Source organism: Mobula birostris, chromosome 10 (assembly GCF_030028105.1).
Source record: "Mobula birostris isolate sMobBir1 chromosome 10, sMobBir1.hap1, whole genome shotgun sequence".
In the NCBI taxonomy this organism is placed as follows: Eukaryota; Metazoa; Chordata; class Chondrichthyes; order Myliobatiformes; family Myliobatidae; genus Mobula; species Mobula birostris.
Genome location: NC_092379.1, coordinates 107,931,455 through 107,955,724, shown reverse-complemented (window position 1 = coordinate 107,955,724; position 24,270 = coordinate 107,931,455). Strand labels below are relative to the sequence as shown.

Here is a 24,270-nt window from a genome sequence, read left to right as displayed (position 1 = left end):
CTTATTCTGAGTACCAATCTGAGCAACAAGTACATGCAATGTCTTTGTTTTCAGTTATTCTCAGAAGTGACCAAGTAAACGGTCCTTCTTTGTGTTGATCTTGCTCATTTTGATAGATTCCAGGAAGAAACAAGTTTTCATTAAAGGCAGTAATTCCTGAAAATTCCAGTAATGTGAAAATAATCTGAGGGAATAAAAGATATCAAAGCATGTGTGTCCATGCTGTCTGTCTGATAGCAATGAAGATAAACTGGTTCAGACTTTAAAAAGACAATTTTTGTTTGCTACTAAAATCATTGAATGGCTTGAATGGTATTATAATAATTAGGAACACCTATCATTCTGTATATAGGACAGAATGAATTCATACCATAAAGTCAGATCATAAAGTTACAATTAGTTTATAACCAGTTATGGAGACACATAACATAGAACATAGAACAGTACAGCACAGTACAGGCCCTTCAGCCCACATTGTTGTGCTGACCCTTAAACCCTTCCTCCCATATAACCCCCCACCTTAAATTCCTCCATATACCTGTCTAGTAGTGTCTTAAACTTCACTTGTGTATCTGCCTCTACCACTGACTCAGGCAGTGCATTCCACGCGCCAACCACTCTCTGAGAGAAAAACCTTCCTCTAATATCCCCCTTGAACTTCCCACCCCTTACCTTAAAGCCATGTCCTCTTGTATTGAGCAAGTGGTGCCCTGGGGAAGAGGCGCTGGCTATCCACTCTATCTATTCCTCTTAATATCTTGTATACCTCTATCATGTCTCCTCTCATCCTCCTTCTCTCCAGAGGGTAAAGTCCTAGCTCCCTTAATCTCTGATCATAATGCATACACTCTAAACCAGGCAACATCCTGGTAAATCCCCTCTGTCCCCTTTCCAATGCTTCCACATCCTACCTATAGTGAGGCGACCAGAACTGGACACAGTACTCCAAGTGTGGCCTCACCAGAGTTTTATAGAGCTGCATCATTACCTCGCGAGTCTTAAACTCTATCCCTCAACTTATGAAAGCTAACACCCCATAAGCTTTCTTACTACCCTATCTACCTGTGAGGCAACTTTCAGGGATCTGTGGACATGCACCCCCAGATCCCTCTGCTCCTCCACACTACCAAGTATCCTGCCATTTACTTTGTACTTTGTCTTGGAGTTTGTCCTTCCAAAGTGTACCACCTCACACTTCTCCGGGTTGAACTCCATCTGTCACTTCTCAGCCCACTTCTGCATCCTGTCAATGTCTCTCTGCAATCTTTGACAATCCTCTACACTATCTACAGCACCACCAACCTTTGTGTCGTCTGCAAACTTTCCAACCCACCCTTCTACCCCCACATCCTGGCAGTTAATAAAAATCATAAAAAGTAGAGGTCCAGTACAGATCCTTGTGGGACACCACTAGTCACAATCCTCCAATCTGAATGTACCCCCTCCACCACCACCCTCTGCCTTCTGCAGGCAAGCCAATTCTGAATCCACCTGGCCAAACTTACCTGGATCCCATGCCTTCTGACTTTCTGAATAAGCCTATCCTGTGGAACCTTGTCAAATTCCTTATTAAAATCCATGTAGATCACATCCACTGAACTACCATCATCTATATGCCTGGTCATCTCCTCAAAGAACTCTATCAGGCTTGTTACACATGATCTGTCCTTCACAAAGCCATGCTGACTGTCCCTGATCAGACCATGATTCTCTAAATGCCCATAGATTCTATCTCTAAGAATCTTTTCCAACAGCTTTCCCACCACAGACGTAAGGCTCACTGGTCTATAATTACCCGGACTATCCCTACTACCTTTTTTGAACAAGGAGACAACATTCGCCTTATCCGTCCTAATGTATTTTAACAACTCCAACACCTCCTCTCCTTTAATATCAACATGTTCCAGAACATCAACCTCACTCATATTGTCCTCACTATCATCAAGTTCCCTCTCATTGGTGAATACCGAAGAGAAGTATTCATTGAGGACCTTGCTCACGTCTACAGCCTCCAGGCACATCTTCCCACCTTTATCTCTAATCGGTCCTTTCTTCACTCCTGTCATCCTTTTGTTCTTCACATAATTGAAGAATGCCTTGGGGTTTTCCTTTACGCTACTTGCCAAGGCCTTCTCATGCCCCCTTCTTGCTCTCCTCAGCCCCTTCTTAAGTTCCTTTCTTGTTAACCTATATTCCTCAATAGACCCAGCTGACCCTTGCTTCCTAAACCTCATGTTTGCTGCCTTCTTCCACCTGACTAGATTCTCCACCTCACTTATCACCCATGGTTCCTTCACCTTACCATTCTTTATCTTCGTTCTGCAAGAGATCCCTAAATATCGACCACCTGTCCATAGTACATTTCCCTGCAAAAACATCATCCCAATTCTGCACCCGCAAGTTCTAGCCTTATAGCCTCATAACTTGCCCTTCCCTGAGTAAAATTTTCCTGTCCCCTCTGATCCTATCCTTTTCCATGATAATGTTATAGGCTGGTGGTCACTGTCCCCCAAATGCTCACCCACTGCGAGATCTGTGACCTGACCCGGTTCGTTACCTAATACTAGATCTAGTATGGCATTCCCTCTAGTCGGCCTGTCAACATACTGTGACAGGAATCCGTCCTGGACACACTTAACAAACTCTGCCCCGTCTAAACCATCGGAACCAATTAGGTGCCAATCAATATAGGGGAAGTTAAAGTCACCCATGATAACAACACTGTTATTTTTGCGCCTTTCCAAAATCTGCCTCCCAATCTGCTCCTTGGTATCTCTGCTGCTACCAGGGGGTCTATAGAATACTCCCAGTAGAGTAACTGTTCCCTTCTTGTTCCTGACTTCTACCCATACTGACTCAAAAGAGTATCCTGCTACATTACCCACCTGTTTTGTAGCTGTAATAGTATCCCGGACCAGTAATGCCACCCCTCCTCCCCTTTGTCCCCCTCTCTATCCCTTTTAAAGCACTGAAATCCAAAAACATTGAGAATCCATTCCTGCCCTGGTGCCAGCCAAGTCTCTGTAATGGCCACTACATCATAATTCCATGTATGTATCCAAGCTCTCAGTTCATCACCTTTGTTCCTGATGCTTTGTGCATTGAAGTACACGCACTTTAGCCCTTCTACCTTTACACACTTTATTCTGCTTCTCTTTCCTCAAATCCTCTTTATATGTTAGATCTGGCTTTACTCCATGCACTATACTTGCAGTTCTCGCATGACCTTTATCCTCCTCCACCTCACTATCTGCTCCAACACTCTGGTTCCCCTCACCCTGCGAATCTAGTTTAAACCTCACGGAGCAGCACTAGCAAACCTTCCCACTGGCATGTTAGTCCCCCTCCAGTTCAGGTGCAACCCGTCCATCGGAACAGGTCCCAGCTTCCCTGGAACAAGGTCCAATTGTCCAGAAACATGAAGCCCTCCCTCCTGCACCAGCTCCTTAGCCACATCTTTAGCTGCATTATCTTCCTATTTCTAGCCTCACTAGCAAGTGGCACGGGTGGCAATCCTGATATTGCAACCCTGGGGGTCCTGTCCTTCAACTTTGCACCTAACTCCCTAAATTCTCTTTGCAGAATATCCTCTTTCTTCCTATCCACGTGACTGGTCCCTTCATGGACCACGACATCTGGCTGCTCACCATCCCTCTTGAGAATACTGAGAACTCGATCCGAGATAAGCAGCAGTCTTGTCACCGTACACCCAGCCATGGATCTTACTGGGCAAATACAATACTGGAATGTGGGCATAGTACAAGGTTAAGGACTGGACTGATGATTCCCTACGCTACTCCAGCAGCTGAGGAATTATCATTCAGGAAATTACACAAATCTGAAGCAAAAGCTAGTATCAATCAGGTGACTATAAAAGGTTACCAGATTGTCATAAAACTCATCTGGTGTATTACTGCCTTTGAGTGAAGCAGGTCTTCACTCTTACCTACTCTAGATGTTGCTACAGAGCCACAGGCCAGGTGGTTTTCTGAAATGCCAGAGGAAGTAAGCAAAAAAAAAAAACAACAAAGGGGTTATCTTCTCAAGTAACAAGAAATGCTTTAAATTGCACATAGTATTTCTCTTCTGGACACCCGGTCAGTACTTAACAACTGTAAATGGACTGTTTCCAGAGGGATAGTCTACAGCTTCCTAACCGGAAGACCACAGTCTGTGTGAATTGCTGATAACATCTCCTCCCCGCTGATGATTAACGCTGGCGCACCTCAGGGGTGTGTGCTTAGCCCACTGCTCTACTCTCTATAAACACATGACTGTGTGGCTAGGCATATCTCAAATACCATCTATAAATCTGCTGACAATAAAAACACTGTTGGTAGAATCTCAGATGGTGATGAGAGGGCATACAGGAGTGAGATATGCCAACTAGTGGAGTGGTGTCACAGCAACAACCTGGCACTCAACGTCAGTAAGATGAAAGAGCTGATTGTGGACTTCTGGAAGGGTAAGACAAAGGAACACATACCAATCCTCACAGAGGGATCAGAAGTGCAGAGAGGGAGCAGTTTCAAGTTCCTGGGTGTCAAGATCTCTGAGGATCTAACCTGGTCTCAACATAGCGATGTAGTTGTAAAGAAGGGAAGACAGCGGCTATACTTCATTAGGAGTTTTGAGGAGATTTGGCATGTCAACAAATACACTCAAAAACTTCTATAGATGTACCGTGGAGAGCATTCTGACAGGCTGTATCACTGTCTGGTATGGAGGGGCTACTGCACAGGAGTGAAAGAAGCTGCAGAGGGTTGTAAATTTAGTCAGCTTCATCTTGGGTATTAACCTACAAAGTATACAGGACATCTTCAGGGAGTGGTGTCTCAGAAGGGCAGCATCAATTATTAAAGACCTCCAGCACCCAGGGCATGCCCTTTTCTCACTGTTACCATCAGGTAGGAGGTACAGAAGCCTGAAGGCACACACTCAGTGATTCAGGAACTGATTCTTCCCCTCTGCCATCCATTTTCTAAATGAACATTGAATCTTTGGATACTCCCTCACTATCTCATAAATATACAGTATTTCAGTTTTTACATGTTTTTTAAAAATCTATTCAATGTACGTAATTGATGTACTTGCTTATTTATTATTATTATTTACTTTATTTATTATTATTTACTTTATTTATTATTATTTACTTTATTTATTATTTTTTCTCTGCTAGATTATGAATTACATTGAACTGCTGCTGCTAAGTTAACACATTTCTTGTCACATGCTGGTGATAATAATAGATAGATAGATAGATATACTTTATTAATCCCGAGGGAAATTTGGTTTCGTTACAGCCGCACCAACCAAGGATAGAGCGTAAATATAGCAATATAAAAACCCCCCAATAATCAAACGACAAAATGCAAACTATGCCAGATGGAAAATAAGTCCAGCACCAGTCTATTGGCTCAGGGTGTCTGACCCTCCACGGGAGGAGCTGCACATTCGATGGCCACAGGTGGGAACAACCTCCTGTGCCGCCAAGTGTTGTATCACGGCGGAATGTGGCCGAAGTCCAACAGTAAAAAGTTCAATATCCAGTCTGCAAACACGTTGCTCGATCGTAATATGCCCCGGATTGCACCATCTGTTGTTAACCAGATTAGTAAGCACCCAACTCCTTTACGCTTACCGTTCTCAGTGCACTTCCGGTTAGCCGGAACGGTATTACCCACCGAACTTCTCTTCTCCAAAAGTCTCTGTTGTCTCGACCCAGTCTTCTTTCCTCGGCCTGATTCTGATTCTGAGCTGACATTAAAGGATCCACCACAGGCCCAAGTCCTTTTTATAACATTATTGTCAATGGTTGCCTGCCTCATACGGTGCTAAATGCTGGAGGAACTCAGCAGGTCAGGCAACATCTATGGAAAAGTGTACATAGACCATAGAAACCTACAGCACATTACAGGCCCTTTGCCCCACAATGTTGTGCCGACCATGTAACCTACTCTAGAAACTGCCTAGAATTTCCCTACTGCATACCCTTCTAGTTTTCCAAGCTCCATATACCTGTCTAAGAGTTTTGTAAACGACCCTATTCTATCCACCTCTACCACCATTGCTGGCAGTGCAGTCCAGCACTTTGTGTGAAAAACTTAACTCTGACATCCCCTCTGTACCGAATTCCAAGCATCTTAGTACTATGATAAGACACAGACAGGTGTGCTGCTTGTGGCGAGAAGGGAACACTTCAACATATTTTCAGTGCATGCAGAGTCAATCTTTTCAGTGGCATGTACACCTGGAGACATAACAACGTTCTCAAAGTTGTGCGGTTGAGCAGAGAGTACTGCAGCACAACTTATCTCATGCCCCATGCTGCACAGAACATCGCATATCATTTGTGAAAGAAGGCTCCAAGTCAAGGGTAAAGCCTAAAATAACACTAACATATAGTAAAAGCAGGAATGATATGATAAATATACAGCCTATATAAAGTAGAAATAATGTATGTAGTGCAGTCGGGAAGATTTATAATGGTTTATACTTCTTCGTTAACTGGACGCCGTAACCTATGCAAAAGACTTACGCGCGTTTAAGTATTTATACTTGTGCGTTGGTGTGTTTGCGTCGCTCTGCGATTCGCGCCACCCACGCATGCGCACACACACCTGCCCACGCAAGGCTTCATGGTCATTGTAGTCTTTCTCGGGGTAAACTGGAAGTGAGCGTCTTTTTTCGTAAAAACGAAATGTATCCTCCATAATTTCGGAGGTCTGTAGAGCTTTATGGAAAGCATTTCAGCCAGAGTTCCTTCTCCGCCCTTCAGTCGCCCAATGGGAAAGTACTGCAGCGTAGGGTGACATGCGATGCTACCAAGCGGACCAATCACAGTTGTTGCGTTCTGCGTTGCCGCGACGCGCGGTTACATTTTGGGAGAGGTGTGTGTCGCAGCGACGTGTTGACGCATTGACGTAGAAGTAATCAGGCTTGTGGGCGCTTGGCCTTGAGGATTGCTGAGTGGGGGGCAAGAGGAAGGCTGGGTTGATCTTGTGGCCTTGATGTGTGAATGTGGTTTGGAACTTGTTGAGGGAAAGAGAGTGAGGAAGGAGCGGGAATTGCTGGGAGGGGGTCGCGTGGGTTTGGTAATGGCGGATAAGGTGGGGGGGCAAGTGGTTTGAGGGAAAGAGAGTGGAGCAGGAGCGGGGAAGGGATTCAGGATCAGAGGTAGGCAGCTGGGGAGAGATGGATTATTGTGAAGGGAGAAATAAAGGGAAAGAGGAGATAGTGAGGGGACAGATCAATGAAAACCGAGACAAAGGGAATAAAAGAATAAGAAACGACAGTGGAGAGAGTTCTGAAAGTGAGGAAGATGAACAAGTTCAGAGAGAAGGTGTTGTCATAATTAGGTTTAATGAGAAGGCTCAGGGACATAGGAAGAAAATTAACCCGTTTGTACTAACAACAACTCTGGCAAATAAGATAGGGGAAATAGTATTTGCAAAAGTCCTTAATGATGGCAATCTATTAGATGTGCGAACGAGGAACAACTTGAGAAAGCACTCAAGCTAAAAGAGATAGGAAAATGCAAGGTGGAATACACAGGGAGGGTGGGATCACAATATAGTGGTTGTAAAGGAGTGATCATGGGGGTACCAATGAGTATAAATATGGAGGAGTTAAAGAGGAATATCAAAGGAGGAAAAGTAATGAATGTTCAAAGACTGAAAACAACAAAGGAGGGAGTGAAAAAGGAAAGTGAATCAGTATTGATTGAATTTGAAGAAGAAAGAGTGCCAAGGAAGGTGTTCCTGGGTTTCATGAGTTACCCAGTAAGGGTGTATGTGCCAAAGCCATTGAGGTGCTATAATTGTCAAAGGTTTGGACATATAGCTAAAAACTGTAACAGGCAGAGGAGATGTTCTAGATGTGGGGGTGATCATGAATATGGAAAGTGCGGAACAGGTGTGCAACCAAAATGCTACAATTGTGGAGGAGCTCATAATGTGGCATATAGTGGGTGTGAGGTTATGAGACAGGAGAATAAAATTCAAGAAATAAGAGTGAAAAGAAAAATCACTTATGCAGAAGCTGTAAGAATGTCAAGAGAACAGAATAATGCTCCTAATGAACAGGGAGCAATAGGGATACGAGAGATGCAACAAAGAACAAATGACATCATTTATGTAGACAAAAAGGCGCTAGTAACATTCATTGCAGGAGTGATTAATAGTACAGCTGAGGTAAAGTCAAAAAGTGACAAAATTCAGCTGGTGGTCAAAGCAGCAGTAGACCATTTAGGGTTAGTAGGACTGACATGGGAGGAAATGAGGGAGAACCTCAGGTCAGTCAGTCAAACCAGGAAGTGTCATGAGTTGGTTAATACTAATTATGGTGATTCTTTTGCAATGGAATGCAAGGAGCTTACTGGCCAATAGCCAGGAACTCAAGCACTTTATTAAAGAAATGGTTGTAAAACCGGATGTAGTGTGTATTCTGGAAACTTGGTTGAAACCAACTTTAGACTTTGTGGTATATGGGTATACAATGATAAGGAAAGATAGAAATCTAGGGGGGGGGAGGGTGTTGTGCCACATTAATCAAGCAAGGTGTACCATATAGGGTACTGGAAAATGGAGATGATCAGGAATACATAGTAGTGGAAGTGTGGGGGAGAGGGGAGGGAGTGGTTATAATTAACTACTGCAATCCATTTAAAAGGTTGGATTTGGACAGCCTATTAAGGATACAAGGACAAAACAGACATAAAGTAGTGTGGTGTGCAGATTTCAATGCTCATAGCACAATATGGGGGTATCTGATTACAGATCCAAATGGAAAGGTAATTGAAGATTTGATGGAAGAAAGGGATTTGGTGTGTATGAATGATGGTAGCGGCACAAGGATAGACATAACAACAGGAACTGAGTCAGTGTTAGATATTAAGTTAGTGTCTTAATACCTTGGCTGGCGTTAGTAACTGGGGAGTTTGGACTGCTTCAACAGTAGGCAGTGATCACTACCCAGTTTTATGTTCAGTGGGTGAAAGAGTTGAAGTAAGACCAGGTGGCGGAACCCCAAAGTGGGCATTTGGAAGAGCAGATTGGGGTAAGTTCCAGAAGTTGAGTGAAGAAGCATTGATATAGATTGACATTTCTGGAAATATAGATGAATTAAACAGTCAGGTGACTTCAGCAATTATTATGGCAGCAGGAGGATTTATATCCAGGAGTAAAAATAGGATGAATAGAAAACTGGTACCATGATGGACAGAGGAACGTTGTCAGGCTGTAAAAAACAGAAATAGAGCATTCAGGCTAGTTAAAAGAACCCATAATATGCAGCATTTGATTCAATATAAGAAAGCACAGGCAGTGGTGAGACGAACTATACGTCAAGCTAAAAGGGCAAGTTGGAGGAGTTTTTGCAACAAAATAGGAAGAACACCTGTGGGAGAGGTATGGGGAATGATTAAGAGGGTAAGAGGAGATAGAAGGGAATGGGAATATCCATTAATGATATCTGAGGAGGAAACAGCAGTCTCCAGTAGGGATAAGGCTGAGATCATGGCCAAGTCATTTGTACAGATACACAGTTCAGAAAATTTGTCTGAAGAAGGGAGAAGGAGATGGGAAAGAACAATGAGTCAACACCCAGGTATGTTAAGCAGGAGGGAAGGAACAGATAATATGATTGATGATCCATTTATGTTAGCAGAAATGGTGAGAGCAATAAAGAGATCGAGACCAACCTCCCCAGGGAAAGATCTGATATGCTGTGTTATGCTAAAAAAAATCTAGGGGAAGGAGCACTCTTGAAGTTGCTGCATTTTTATAACAGGGTGTGGAGGAGGGAAGATTGCCAAGTGCATGGAAAGAAGCAGTAGTAATTCCAATAAGCAAACCTGGCAAGGATCTGTCAAAACCCACTAACCACAGACCAACAGCATTAACATTAAATATATGTAAGATAATGGAAAGGATGATAACAGAAAGATTATCGTATGAGCTTGAGAAACGGGGAATGCTGGCAAGTTATCAGAGTGGTTTTAGAAAGGGAAGGAATTCCATGGACTCAGTGATAAGGTTAGAGACTGAAATAAGAAAGGCCCAGGCAAATAAAGAATCAGTAGTTGCATTTTTTTTTGACATTGAAAAAGCCTATGATATGCTGTGGAAGGAAGGATTATTAATTAAACTGCACAAGGTGGGGGTTGGTGGGAGAGTTTTTGATTGGATTAAGGATTTTTTGTTTGGTAGAAAAAATTCAAGTTCGGATTGGATCAGAATTATCAAAACAGTACATAGTGGGAAATGGCACACCTCAAGGTAGTGTGATTAGCCCGTTACTTTTCATCATTATAATCAATGATGTCTTCACAAAGGTACCAGTGGACATAGGTAGCTCACTGTTTGCGGATGATGGGACTTTGTGGAAAAGAGGCAGGAACATGGAGCATATAGTCGGGAAACTACTAGAAGCAAGTGGTGGAGTGGGGTTATGATTGGGGATGTAGATTTTCAGTAGAAAAAACTCAAACTATATTTTTTACCAAGAAAAGAATTGAGGTAGGGAAGAAGTTAAGGATGTATGGGATTGAATTAGAAAGGGTTGGATCATTTAGATTTCTGGGAGTTATATTTGATTCACGATTAACATGGGCAGACCACATCAGTAAAGTTGAGGAGAAATGTGAAAAAGTAATAAATGTGATGAGATGTTTGACTGGTAGGGAATGGGGAGAAAGTTGTTCAGCATTGAAGAGAATGTATGTGGCTTTAGTGAGGTCTGTGTTAGACTATGGAAATATAGCATACGGATCAGCAGCTAGGTCTCTTATAAGGAAACTGGATGTGATTCAGGCTCAGGCTTTGAGAGTGTGCAGTGGGGCTTTTAAAACATCACCAGTGTCAGCCCTACAGGTAGAAATGGGAATAATGCCTTTGGAACTAAGAAGGATGCAATTGATGGCAAACTACTAGGCTAATTTGCAGGGGCACAATGATCCTCACCCTGCTAAAGGAGTGTTGCAGGAGTCCTGGGAAAATGGGAGGTTTCAGAGGGGTAACTTTAGTCGGGTAGGGAATGATATTGCTAAAGAATGTGGAGTGTTTGATCTAAGGATAAGTCCTTCAGTAGTTTATCCGGTTGTAGCTCCATGGAAGCTTGTATGGCCTGACATAGACTGGCATTTGCTAGAGGTAAAAAGGAAAAGAAAATATAAAATGATTTGGTAAATGCATTTAACTGTCATGTGATGGAAAATATAGTGATTATACTCACATTTATATGGATGGTGCAAAGGAACCTGAAACAGGAGTGACAGGGCTTGGGGTGGCTATAGCAGCAAAAGAAATCGGAATCAGCAGAAGAATATCTGATAAGTTAGGGGTGTTTACAGTGGAGATGCTGGCGGTGTTGGTTGTGTTGCAATGGGTGCAGAAAGCCAGACAAGTCAAAGCATTGATATGCTCAGATTCATCCTCAGTTCTAGCAAGTTTAAGGTGTTTTCACTCAAACAGTCGGCAAGATGTACTTTATGAAGTCCGTCAGTTAGTCGCAAGAATTGCAAATCAGGGAGGTCAGATAAGATTCCTATGGGTTCCAGCACATGTAGGGATGAAGGGGAATGAGAGGGTGGATGGGTTGGCAAAGAGGGCGTTAAAGAAAGAAAGGATAGAAATGTACATTAGTATCAGTAAAGCAGAGGTTAAGTGTGTAATCTGGAAAAAAATCAACCAAATGTGGCAAGAAAGATGGGACAGGGACGGGAAAGAGGCATTTATATCAAAAACAAAAAAGTGTTGCAGGTACTAGGGTAGGTGGTGGATACAGAAGAGAGGAAACTGTGTGTACTAGGTTAAGGCTGGGACACTGTGCATTCAACAAAACATTGAAAATGATACGGAAACACCAGACAGGATTGTGTGAGGAATGTCAGGAAGAGGAGTCAGTAGAACATGTAGTTCTGAGTTGCAGGAGTATGGGAGACAGAGAGAGATGATGAGAATTAAACTAAGGGGATTGGGGGTGCAGGAATTCACATTAAAAGGGTTGCTGGGCACGAGTGAGAGAGCACAGGTTAGGGTATTTTTAGCTTTCTTAAGGGGTACAGGGGTTTTTTGTAGGATATGACGGATAAACAGGAATGGGGTACTAGGATGGCCAAAGAGGGGAGGGTGAAATGTAGGTTAGGGTATGTGTGTGTGTGTGATTGGGTGAAGGGATTTAGAATGTAAGTCTATTGCACATTCCGGAGCAGAAGGTGGCGGTAATGCGCCGTTAAGCTGGATGCCAACCGCCGTAAAACGAGACAGAGAGAGAGAGAACCGACTTGCAGAGAAAAAAACCGGCACGCACGTGCATGCGCACACAGGTGCCCGCGCAAGGCTTCATGGTCATGATAGTCTTTCTTGGGGTAAACACTGTCCCGTATTTGACTGCTACTTTTGTCCCTTATTTGGGAGTGAGAAAGTTGGCAACCCTAACTGTAAAAGACATGTTGAGGTGAGTTTAACCCTACTTGAGCACCCCCCACCCTGGTTGGCTGGTCCACGAGATTATTGGCAATATTAAACTGCTCCGCGGTGCAAAAGAGGTTGGGGACCCCTGTCTTATACTGTACAACTCTATCAGGTCATCTCTCATCCTCTGTCGCTCCAACGAGAAAAGGCCAAGTTCACTCAACCAATTATCATAAGCCATGTTCACCAGTCCTGCTGAAGGGTCTTGGCCTGAAACGTTGAAACTCTTTTCCACAGATGCTGCCTGGCCTGCTGAGTTCCTCCAGCATTTTGTGATTTCCAGCATCTGCAGATTTTCTCGTTTGTCATATGGTGCTAATCTCAGTATTGCTCATGCCTTTGAGGTTACTGAAATTTTAGTGTAACTGAGAGGTTTGTCGCTATTATGAGTATGTCTCCAAGATTGTTTAGCCCTGTAATAATGAAATGAAGCCTGTCCTTAGTTATTTTCTGGCACAATGTATTCATTCAAGGGGAAAGGTGACTGGGTATTGATAACCTCTGACTTTATTCTCTCACATTGTTTTCACCACTAAGAACAGGGACTTTTGGAAATTCTACTGTCATCTTGCAACTAAAATCTTTGAAATGTGACAGTGAATAAGATTAGATTAGATTATGAGGACATGTAGTCCTCTTTTATTGTCATTTAGTAATGCATTAAGAAATGATACAATGTTCCTCTAGAATGATATCACAGAAACACAAGACAAACCAAGACTAAAAAACTGACAAAAACCACATAATTATAACATATAGTTACAACAGTGCAAAGCAATACCGTAATTTGATAAAGAACAGATTCATGGGCACAGTAAGAAAAAGTCTCAAAGTCTCTCGAAAGTCCCATCATCTCACGCAGACAGTAGAAGGAAGAGAAACTCTCTTCCTGCCATGAACCTCCAGCGCCGCAAACTTGCCGATGCAGGCAAAGCGGAGGATTTGGGGCCTTCCCCTCTGGAGATTCTCGATCGCACAGTAGCAACGGCAGCAAAGCAGGCATTTCAGAAGTTTGTCCAGATGTTCCTCCGTGCTTCTCAGGTCTTGTCTCCATCAAATCAGGATTGTGCACGGCACCTACTTAACAAATACGATATCATTTCGGAGTGGCCGCGCGCGCTGTGTCGCGTCGCCATCTTCTCCCCACATACTTGGCTTAAATTAGAATTGTTTACTTGTCCACCAAGGCCTATACCTGCAAATATTTGCTGATATTCTCACTAACATCCCAAAATGACCATCAGGCAAAAATATTGAAGATATTTGTGAGTAAAGTACACTGTGGAGTTTTCCTCTGCCAACAATAGCCGGACTCTTGCCTTTCATCATGTCTCCTCCTGCTCTCTAATGCATGAAATTACATTTCTGAAGCTCTTTTAATAGCTTTCATTTTCATCTGAGGGGTAAAATATACTTTGCAACTGCAAGTCCTGCAAGTATGGCGATTGCAATAGCATTTGGATGAGATGCCAAACCTGACATGTCATGCTTTCCCATGCTGTACTGTGCAGACAGCAGTCAGCTCAGCAGTATCACTTGTTCCCAGGGGGCTGATGACTTTTAAAACCATGCATGAACATGTAGTTGGGTTAAAATGGTGGCAGAGTAAAGAACTGGTTCATCAAACCTGCCCCTCACCATGATAGTTGTGGCATTACAACAAACAACTTTTTCACTTTCCCATCTATTGTGATAAGGAAAAGCAAAGGAAAAGGCCTAGGTTAATGGAGGAATACACCTGAGTCCATTTCCTCTTTGACCATACAGAACAAAATGACAATTTTACTTATATATTTATGGTGTGATTCTAGCCCAGCTTTCTTCAAAGGTTCAAGGGTCCAAGTTAATGTTAGAGAAATCTATACAATGTTAAAAAGTCAGTTTTATCGCTTTTTATGAGCTCTGTGCCTGAAGATCGCAAAGATCTCGGGTCTGCGGGCCCACAGCGAAAGATTTTCTGGCCTCCCCAGTGACACATGTCTCCTGCCGTGACACTGACCCTTGATCTGCCCATCTCCAGAGCCCCGAGATCTTAGGCTCCCAAACACAAGGCTGACTCCCAGGCTGAACCCTTGGCATGCTGAACAACAACAACCGGTCCTGAAACCCCGAGAACGGGTCCAATTCCCGCAAAGAACCGAAGTCTACGTGTAACTCTAGGTCAGGGTCTTCAAAAGAATCCTGAAAGGGAAAAATAAAGATAGTAAAGATAGAAATAGAGCTGTTTCCAAAAATGCAAGCAAAGGAGTTGCTATTTGGTGCCATCTTAACTTTGCCTCCAACTTCCCAAGGCATATGTAGAGACAGTACCAGCAGATTAACTGGCAATGAATTCTTGAGAAAGAGACACAACTTTCCAGAAGAAAGGACCACTTAATTTATTCCAATTGTGGGTTCTGCTCATATATTGTGTTTCCAGGTCCTCCATAGACTATTAAATTGGAACAAGGAATGAAGCAGGGATAAATCACATAATCTTTGAGCCTACTCTGCATCTTGTAACACAATGTTCACACCCCTCAATTCCAAAATAACTATCAATCTCAATTTTGAATGTACTCAATGAATAAGCATGTAAACCTCTCTGGAAAGTAGAATCCTCTCTAATCTTTTAATTTGAGACTATGGAAAAGGAAACATGTTTGGAAACATCACAGAGTGTATAGAAGTAAGGCAAAAGGGCGTCAACTTCATGGACCCTATACAGATAACAGAGGAGGAGCTGTTTGCTGTCCTGAAAGAAATTAGGGTGGATAAATCCCCAGAGCCTGACACGTTGTTCCCTCAGACCCTGCAGGAGGCAAGTGCAGAAATTTCCGGAACTCTAGCAGAGATGTTTAAATCATCCTTAGCGACAGGTGAGGTGCCAGAAGATTGGACGATAGCCAATGTTGTTCCACTGTTTAAAAGGCTTTATAAATAAACCAGGAAATTAGAGGCCAGTGAGCCTTACATCAGTAGTGGAAAAATTATTGGAAGGTATTCTAAGGGACCAGATACAGTATATGAGTATTTGGATAGATATTAGGGATAGTCAGCCTGGCTTCATGTGTGGTAGGTCGTGTCTAATCAATCAGAGTTTTTTGAGGAAGTTATCCAGAAAGTTGAAGAAGATAAGGCAGTGAATGTTGTCAGCATGGACTTTAGAAAGATATTTGATAGGGTCTTGTACAGGAGTTTGGTCAAGAAGGTTCAGTCGCTCAGCATGCAAGATAAGGACGTAAGTTGCTTTTGGACATTAGCTTTGTGGAAGAAACCAGAGAGTGGTAGTAGATGGTTGTCTCTCTGACTGGAGGCCTATGACTAGTGGAGTGCCAATCCATTGTTGTTCGTCATCTATACCAATGATCTGGGTGATCATGTGGTTAACTGAATCAGCAAATCTGTGGATGACACAAAGATAGGGGGTGTAGTGGACAGCAAAGAAGACCACCATGGCTTGCAACTGGAAAAATGGCAGATGGAATTTAATGTAGACAAGTGCGAGGTGTTGCACTTTGGTAGGACCAACCAGGGTAGGTCTCACACAGTCAATGGTAAAACAAAGTGATCTGGGAATACAGGTCAATAATTGATCAAAAGTGGTGTCACATATTGATAAGGATGTAAAGAAAGTTTTGGGCACATTGGCCTTCGTAAATCAATAGGAGATGTGATCAACAGGAATTCTGCAGATGCTGCAAATTCAGGCAACACACACAAAAGTTGCTGGTGAACGCAGTAGGCCAGGCAGCATCTCTACGAAGAGGTGCAGTCGACGTTTCAGGCCGAGACCCTTTGTTATGTTGAAGTTGTACAAGACATTGGTGAGCCCTAATTTGGAGTATTGTGTGCAGTTTTGGTCACCTACCTACAGGAAAGATGGTTGAAAGAGTATAGGGAAAATATACAAGTATGTTGCCGGGTCTGGAGGACCTGAGTGATAAGGAAAGATTGAATAGGTTTGGACTTTATTCCTTGGATCGTAGAAGATTGAGAGGAGATTTGATAGAGGTATACAAAATCATTAGCGGTAGAGATAGAGTAAATGCAAGCAGGTTTTTTTCACTGAGGCTGGGTGGGACTCTAACAAGAGGTCATGGGTAAGAATGAAAGGCAGAAAGTTTAAGGGAAACATAAGGGGAAACTTCTTCACTCGGAGGGTTGTTTGAGTGTGGAATGAGTATGCCAGCACAAGTGGTGCATGTGAGCTCAATTTCAATGTTAAATTTTGGATAGATACATCATGCATGGTAGGGGTATGGTCTCGGTGTAGGTCAATGGGAGTAAGCAATTAATGGGCTGAAGGGCCTGTTTCTGTGCTGTCCTTTTCTATGATTCTATTATGATGTCACCTTTTGTTTTCTGAACACCAGAGAATAAAGGCTAAAGTCTAAAGAGAGAAGGGATCAGATGGAATTCAGATTTGGCTGTAGATGTAACTCCAGCTCTTCCCCAATCATTTTTGCTGCTCTGCATCCAAAACAAGAACATCTTTCCAGTGAAAAGGAGACAAAAGTTTCCTGAAAGGAGTGGGTTTTGGCCTGAAATTACTCTTCACTACAGATGTTGCACGACTTGCTGAATTCTCCAGCATTTTGTGTGTGTTACTAAAAGCATATACGATTGTAATAGAACACTTTCTTAATCCCTTTTCTGGGTAGCTATTGAAATATATTTTTAAAAGTCACATTATTTTAATAGAGTAAAAGTTGTGTGGGGAGAGAGTAGTCTGAATTGGGTTGTGAGACTTCCTTGTCTCATCTCACACATTGAACTCAACTAGCCAGCCGGAAGCCATTCCCACTCTGAGTAGAAGCTGCATCCACAGCCCAATTAGAAGCTGCTTCTCCTGCTTTCTGCTGCTACCCAGACCATATGCCTGGTAACTTCCTCACCCTCATCAGGTGACACCCTGCTAGGGCGGTCATTGGCTCTTGTCTCAGACCTTCCCCGAGGAACGAATGAGTGATTAGACACTCAGCACGTGACCTCTACAGTGAGCTTCCCCCCACACATGGGTGGTGATGGCAGGAGCAATATATAAGCATTTAATCTAGCAACCACTTGTTAATAAGGGTGAGTTTTCGCCAGGCTAGATCACAATATATTAGTATAGTAATAGTTATTAAATAGTATATTGAGCAAAATATTTTGTAATCAAAACAATATTTGCACATTTGTAGCAGGAAAAAGTTCAAACCAAAATGCGTAAATTTTCATATTACGCCACAGAGAGCAAAGCTATTGGTTATTTGCGTTCGTCATGTAACTCCTCCAGACGTCATCTGAACAGCCCCAGGGGCATAAAATGCCGGCAGAACTCAACAGGTCAGACAACGTTAAACAGCGCTGTACTGTACTGTGGACGTTTCTAGACCCTTCCTCACCACTGGAAAAGAAGTAAATAAGAAGGTGGGGGAGGGGAAGGAATACAAACTGGCAGGTGATAGGTGAAAACTAGGTGGGTGAGTGGGGAGTTAAGCTGTAAAGTGATGTGGAAAAGGTAAAGGGCTGAAAAATAAATAATCTGATAATGCTGTTTGTCCAGCATTTGTTTTATTGTGTTGCTCTGGATTTCCTGCATTTGCAGAATCTTTAGTGATAATGCTGGTTCAGCTTGCCTATTTCCGCCTCCATTTTACAGAAGAAATGATACCACGAATACAAAAACAAATGTACTGTAATAAATTCCCTTTAAGGAGTACTAAATATAGAAAAATAGAGAGGTGAGAGAGAATATCGGACCACTGAAAAAATGACGCTAGAGAAGTAATGGGGACAAAGAAATGGTGGATGAACTTAATTATTTTGCATCAATCTTCACTGTGGAATGCACTAGCAGCATACCAGAAGTTTTAAAGAGCCGGGGCAGAAATGAGTGTAATCACTATTACTAAGAGAAGGTGTTTGGGAAGCTGAAAAATCTGAAGGTAGATAAATCAGCTGGACCACATGGACTACACTCCAAGGTTGTGAAAGAGGTAGCTGAAGAGATTATGGAGGCACTAGTCATCATCTCGAATCACTAGATTCTGGAATGGTTTTGGATCACTGGAAAATTGCAAAATCAGAATCAGGTTTATTATCACTGGCATGTGACGTGAAATTTGTTAACTTAGCAGCAGCAGTTGAATGCAATACATAATATAGAAGGGAAAAAACAAAATATAAAAAATAACAATAGATAAATAAGTAAATCAATTACAGTATAGGTATATTGAATAGAATTTAAAAATGTGCAAAAACAAATATTGTATATTTAAAAAAAGTGAGGTAGTGTCCAAGGGTTCAATGTCCATTTAGCAATCGGATGGCAGATTGGAAAAAGCTGTTCCTGAATCACTGATTGTGTGTCTTCAGGCTTCTGTACCCCCTACCTGACGGTAACATTGAGAAAAGGGCATGCCCTGGGTGGTGGAGCACTTTAATAATGGACACTGCCTTTGAGACACCGCGCCCTGAAGATGGCCTGGGTACTTTGTAGACTAGTACCCAAGATGGAGCTGACTAGATTTACAACCCTCTGCAGCTTCTTTGGATCCTGTGCAGTAGCCCCCCCCCCCCACTCCCACCCCCACACCAGACAGTGATGCAGCCTGTCAGAATGCTCTCCATGGTACATCTATAGAAATTTTTGAGTATATTTGTTAACATACGAAATCTCTTCAAACTCCTAATGAGGTATAGTCACTGTCTTGCCTTCTTTATAACTACATTTGTACATCGATATGTTGGGACCAGGTTAGATCCTCAGAAAGCTTGACACCCAGGAACTTGAAGCTGCTCACTCTCTCCACTTCTGATCCCTCTATGAGGATTGGTATGTGTTCCTTCATCTTACCCTTCCAGAAGTCCACAATCAGCTCTTTCGTCTTAGTGACATTGAGTGCCAGGTTGTTGCTGCGGCACCACTTCACTAGTTGGCATATCTCACTCTATGCCCTCTCGTCACCACCTGAGATTCGACCAACAATGGTTATATCATCAGCAAATTTATCTGTGGTATTTGAGCTATGCTTAGCCACACAGTCATGTGTATATAGGGAGTAGAGCAGTGGGCTAGGCACACACACCCCTGAGGTACGCCAGTGTTGATTGTCAGCGAGGAGGATACGTTATCACTAATCCGCACAGATTATGGTCTTCTGATTAGGAAGTCGAAGATCCAGTTGCAGAGGGAGGTACAGAGGGCCAGGTTCTGCAACTTCTCAATCAGGATTGTGGGAATTAAATGCTGAGCTATAGTCAATCCAATTGACAATCCACACTTTAAGAAGGGAGGAAGGCAGAAGAAAGGAAAATTATAAGCCAGTTAGCCTGACTTCAGTGATTGGGAAGATGTTGGAGTCCATTATTAAGGATGAGCTTTCGGGTACTTTGAGGCGCATGATAAAATAGGCCAAAGTCAGCATGGTTTTCTTAAAGAGAAATCTTGCCTGACGAATCTGTTGGAATTCTTTGAAGAAATAATGAGCAGTATAGATGAAGGAGGGTCAGTGGATGTTGTCTACTTGGATTTTGATAAGACTTTTGATAAGTTGCTGCACATGAGGCTGCTCAACCAGAGCCCATGGTGTCACAAGAAACGTACCAGCATGGACAGAATATTGGCAGGAAGCAAAGAGTGGCAGTAAACAGGGCCTTCGCTGACTGGCTGCCAGTGACTAGTGGTGTTCCAAATAATTGTGTTGGGACCGTGTCTTTCTACATTGTATGTCAATGATTTGGATGATGGATTGATGGCTCTGCAGCCAAGTTTGTAGATGATGCAAAGGTAAGGGGAGGGGCAGATAGTGTTGAGGAAGCAGGGAGTCTGCAGAAGGGCTTAGACAAATGGCAGAGAGAATATAGTGTCGTGAAGTGTATAGTCTTGCACTTTGGTAGAAGGAATAAAGGTGTAGATTATTTTCTAAATGGGGAGAAAATTCAAAAAACAGAGATCCGAAGGAACTTGGGAGTCCTTGTACAGGATTCCCTAAAGGTTAACTTGCAGGTTGAGTCGGTGGTAAAGAAGGCAAATGCAATATTAGTGTACATATGCAGTGAGGACGAGAATATAAGAGCAAGGATGTAATGCTGAGGCTTTCTAAGGCATTGGTCAGACCGCCCTTGAAATATTGTGAGTTGTTTTGGACCCCTTATCTAAGAAAGTATGTGCTGGCATTGGAGAACGTCCAGAGCAGTTTCACGAAAACGATTCTGGGAATGTAAGGGTTAATTCATGAGCATTTGATAGCTCTAGTTCTGTACTCGCTGGAGTTTAGAAGAATGGGGGCAATCTCATTAAAACCTATCAAATAGTGAAAGGCCTAGATATGTTGGGTGTGGAGAGGATGTTTCCTATAGTTGGTGAGTCTAGGACCAGAGAGTGCAGCCTCAGAATAGAGGGATGTCCATTTAGAATGGAGATGAGGAATTTGTTTAGCCAGAGGGTAGTGAATTTGTGGAATTCATTTCCACAGCTGAGGAGGCCAAGTCAATGAGTATATTTAAAACAGAGGTCAATAGGTTCTTGATTATTCAGGGCGTGAAAGGTTACAGAGAGAAGGCAGGATAATGTGGTTGAGAAGGATAATAAATCAGTTATGGTATAGCAGAGCACACTCAATGGGCCAAATGGCCTAATTCTGCTCCTATGTCTTATGTTTCTTCCTTTTGCGAATGCAATATGAGTTGGAAATTCTGAGATCAAGCAGAATTAAGTTTTCAGGCAGGGACACGAGTGAACCAGACAGTTTGTAATGACAATCTAATAATTTCATTAGCTTTAATAAAATGGTAAAGTCAATTATTTACCTCTTGGCAGAATATTATAACTTAAAGGGATGTTGGAAGAACACACAACAGTCATCAGTGAGGGGTCAGTGGTGGAAAAGGTGAGCAGCTTAAAGTTCCTGAGCATCAACATATCCGAGGACCTATCCTGGGCTCGCTATATTGATTCAATTTCTTAGCCCTTTCTCTACTCTCTCTACACTTATGACTGTGTGACTCGGCGCAGCTCAAAAACTATCTATATATTCACCTCTGACACCACTGTTGTTGGCAAAATATCAGATACCGATGAGAGGCATACAGGAGCGAAGTAGGTCAGCTGTTTGAGTGGTGCAATAACCTTGCATTCAATGTCAGTAAGGCCAAAGAACTGGCGGTAGGTTTCAGGAAGGGAAATTTGAAACAGCACACACTAATCCTCGTTGAGGGGTCAGTGGTGGAAAGCGTGAGTAGTTGCAAGTTCCTGGGTGCGATCATCTCAGAGGGTCTATCCTGGGCCCACCAGTTATGAAGTAGGCACATAAGCGGCCATATTTTCACTAAGTTTAGGGGTTTTGCTATGTCACCAAAGATTCCAAAGCATTTCTACAGATGGAAGGTGGAGAGCTTTCTGACTGGTTGCATCACCAGCAGGTATGGAGACTGTAAGGCACAGGAATGAGCTACGCTGCAAAGGGCAGTACATTTAGCCACATCCGCTTTGGCATAGCCTGCTCTTCATTGAGGACATCTTAAAAAGGTGGTACTTCAAGAAGGCAACATCCATATTAAGGACCCTCACTGCCTGGTACATGCCTTCTTCTCTTTACAACTATTGAGAAGTACAGGAACCTGAAGACCCCCATGTAGTGTTTCAGGTATAGCTTCTTCCCCTCCGCCATCAGATACCTGAATGATCTGTGAACTGATGAACAGCACCTGCAACTCCCCTTTCGCAATACCTATTGTAATTTATAGTATTTGTGTCTTGCATTGTAATGCCGCCACAAAACCGTAAATTTCATGACATATGTCAATGACAATAAACCTGGATTCTGATTTAAGTTGAGGGTAATATCCATTTTTTGTACCAAGACTATTGCACATATTTTGCTGAACCTGCTTAGTAAACCGTTTAAAAATATTAGCCAACAAGGTTACTTGGAATAAAGGATATTGAAATTAATTGAAAGCTAAGCTATGGAGATGAGGGTGCAGGAAGGGAAAAAGAAATCGGGGTCAGTGGAGGGTGGACCTTAATTTAGGGCCTTTCTTTGCCCACCTTCGTTACAAACTTAGTGATAGTCACTGTGAGACACTCTCCCACTGATACTCACTTTACTTGCCTGATACATTTCCAGAAAAACTTCAAGGAAGATTAGAATGGGAGTGATGAATAGGAGTGTTAGGAAAGGGGTTGTGAAGCAATGAATGCAGGGCATATGAGAGCTGGAATTAAGGGACAAGGGAAAGCTATAAATGGAAAGGGTGGAGAGTTTTGAAGCAGCTCTGGGATTATGGGGAGGGCTGGGAATGGAGTGAGACCCAATTATGAATAAGCATTTGGATGAGAATTTGAAGAATTTGACCCGGATCTGGGCCATACCCTCCAAATATCCGGACCTGCCTCTTGTTTTTTTTTGCACTACCTTACTTTCTATTTTTCTATTTATGATTTATAATTTAATTTTTTAATATTTACTAATTTTTACTATTTTTAATATTTAATAATTGTAATCCAGGGAGTGGAAAGTGCAGAATCAAATATCGCTGTGATGATTGTACATTCTAGTATCAATTGTTTGGCGACAATAAAGTATAAAGTATAAAGAATAGTCAGGAGTGATGGTGAAGGGAGTAGTGGGAATAGCTAAATTATTATGTCAGTCCTTAGGCTGTGCTTGGGAGATGTGACAATATAGCTGGTGGAATAGTGAATCAGGAGAGGTGAAAAGGACACATTTGGACAGGGCTCTGGCAGTGGGAAAGTTTTAAAAGGGCCAGGTAGGATACATATAATGTTCATTCTTTAAAAAAAACTGTAGATGCCAGGAATCTAAAACAAAAATAGAAAATGCTGGAAATATTCAGCCGTTATTCAGGCCCATTATTTCAGCCAGGGTGGTCTAAGGGCCTTCTGCGTTTTCCGTGAACAGAGGGCCAACAAGTTTCTGTCCACCAACACCCAGCCTTGTCTGAATTTGTTCACGCACTGAACAATTCTCCAACTTCACCACTTCCTCTGCATGAGAGGCGTCGCTATTGACGCTCGTTTGGATCGAAGTGATGCCTGCCGTTACAACGGACACGTGGAACAGAGTTTATTTCAAATCAACTCTTTTTCCTGTACATTGATGCTGCCACCTCACAGATTCATCAAGTACAGAGAAGGTTCACCAGATTGATTCCTGGGATGGCAGGACTTTCATATGAAGAAAGACTGGATGAACTGGGCTTGTACTCGTTGGAATTTATTAGATTGAGGGGGGATGTGATTGAAACGTATAAGATCCTAAAGGGATTGGACAGGCTAGATGCAGGAAGATTGTTCCCGATGTTGGGGAAGTCCAGAACGAGGGGTCACAGTTTGAGGGTAGAGGGGAAGCCTTTTAGGACCGAGATTAGGAAAAACTTCTTCACACAGAGAGTGGTGAATCTGTGGAATTCTCTGCCACAGGAAACAGTTGAGGCCAGTTCATTGGCTATATTTAAGAGGGAGTTAGATATGGCCCTTGTGGCTACGGGGGTCGGGGGTATGGAGGGAAAGCTGGGGCGGGGTTCTGAGTTGGATGATCAGCCATGATCATAATAAATGGCGGTGCAGGCTCGAAGGGCCGAATGGCCTACTCCTGCACCTATTTTCTATGTTTCTATGTTTCATTTTTATTTTTCAGTTTGTCATCGATCTGGAATATAAACTATTTTTGTTTTCATTTCTTCAGTGGAAGGCTTGGGATGCCGGACCCACTGACCTGGTGAAACTGCTTTGCATTCCACTACTCCCACATCCTTTTCCCCAGTTTTTTTGTGTGTGTGTAATCACCCTCTTAATGCCCACGTT

At 42.7% G+C, this 24,270-nt stretch overlaps 1 protein-coding gene across 1 annotated transcript in view; it reads right to left on the bottom strand.

Annotated features, from left to right (window-relative positions):
- Positions 1 to 24,270, bottom strand: part of LOC140204230 (cationic amino acid transporter 3-like) — a 158,463-nt gene that overhangs the window by 72,617 nt on the left and 61,576 nt on the right. The gene's annotated exons all lie outside the window — the stretch shown is intronic.